The following is a 1840-nucleotide window of genomic DNA, read 5'->3' on the forward strand; positions in this document are numbered from 1 at the left end:
ATTTAAGTAATATGAGGTCTGAGGGGATCACCAAAAGAAGTCTGAGGGGTTGTTTATTAATGCATATTACTTAAAACTCAAGATTGCAAGTAGATTGTGCGTAATTACAACTTATTAAATATTCATATCTGAATTCGTGTAACTAACTGCAGATAAACATAATCAAATACAGGTGAAGGCATGTGAGTGGGGAATTCTAAGAGAATACTTAATTATTATCTTTATAAAATGTTATATTATTAAAYCAAAAATAAATTATTTCGTTATTAAACTTAAATTAAAYTATAATGYYCTCTCACACAGGTGGGGGCATGTGAGTGGTAAATTAAACGAAGTTAGATAGAGGGACTTGATTCGTAACAAAAGTGAAACTACGATGATCATGGTTGTAATTAATTCGTTTGAGAGACTCGATTCAAAATTTCATGAAACAACAGGGATGAAATCTATAATTTACTCTTTTTTTAAATTGGGTAAATTGCATTAAAAAATAACGTATTTTAACTTGATACCTATTTTGGGTAACGTACTTTCAAAACTTATATTTTGGTACCTAAGATGTAAAGTTTTAAACATTTAAGTATCCGGGTAACTGGTTGAAGCATTAACCGGTTACCATGCTGGTGTGACGAGTGATGAGATGAAATTGGGTTGAATAACAAATAATACTGAGTTGGATACCACATCACTCACCATATCAACATGGTAATCGTTTAATGCTGCAACCGGTTATACAGATACTTAAATGTTTAAAATTTTACATCTTAGATATCAAAATAAAAGTTTTAAAAATATATTATTTAAAATAAAAATTAATTTAAAGTACGTTGTTCTTTTTAAGATTTTGAGGGTTTGTTGTTTTGGAAAATCCCTTTGGAAAAAAAAAAGATTTTTCTAAAAATCTTTATTTTTTAAAATTTTCGAAATGATATCTGAAATTAAATGCAATTGGTTAGTAATATTTATTTCTCGCACCTTCTAAAAAAATCTTGAAATTAAATGCGATTAATTTTATACGTTATTTAATGATGATTAATTAAATGCGATTAATCTTTTCAATCAGGATCAAAATCAATCCAATGGGACCACCCAGAGAAAAAACTGTCTGATTAGTCAAATTGACCAAACCTATAAATTGGATTTAGGGAGTTCACGCGGTGGTCTCATTTCGATTTTGTTTCCGTCTTCAATGTACTCGTCGACGCTTCCTCCTTCTTGATAAAAGGATCCCAATGCTTCGTGGATTGGACTGATTATGAGAGATCAGATGATGCATATGATGTCAGGTTAGTTTTTCGATTTCCTCATCTTGTGGATCGACTCGTCACTGTTCACCTAGGTCTTTTTGTTAGATGTTTGATTCGATGTTTAATTAAGAGAAACACAGACTGATTCATGATTTGGTGCAACATGATTTTTTTTCTTTTTGTCAGAAGTTTTGTGTAGAGGAATTTAAGAGAGTATCTGTAGAAACATGGATCTTGGATAACGATGGAGAAATTCTATAGATATGTAACCTTGGAACTTTGTCCTTAATGTGTGTGTGTACGTGTGTGTGCTGGTGATGCATGCCAAAGGTAATTAAACTGTGTATTGATAAACTCTTTGATGGTGCAACCTTTGTTTTTGAATACTTATTTTGCACTCCCAYTGTTATGTAGTATCTTGATTCCTGGAATTGTCACCGCTAAGAACTTGTTAAGGTCTTGATGCTGTCATACCGAGCTTCTCTTTGCCTTCAAATTGAAAGTTGGAACACACTTCAACTCTTCAAATTCAGAGTGTTTTTTTGGTATTTAATAATTGGGAGAAAGAAAACAATACATATATATATATATAT

This window comes from Cynara cardunculus (assembly GCF_001531365.2).
Source record: "Cynara cardunculus var. scolymus isolate 2C chromosome LG 1, CcrdV1, whole genome shotgun sequence".
In the NCBI taxonomy this organism is placed as follows: Eukaryota; Viridiplantae; Streptophyta; class Magnoliopsida; order Asterales; family Asteraceae; genus Cynara; species Cynara cardunculus.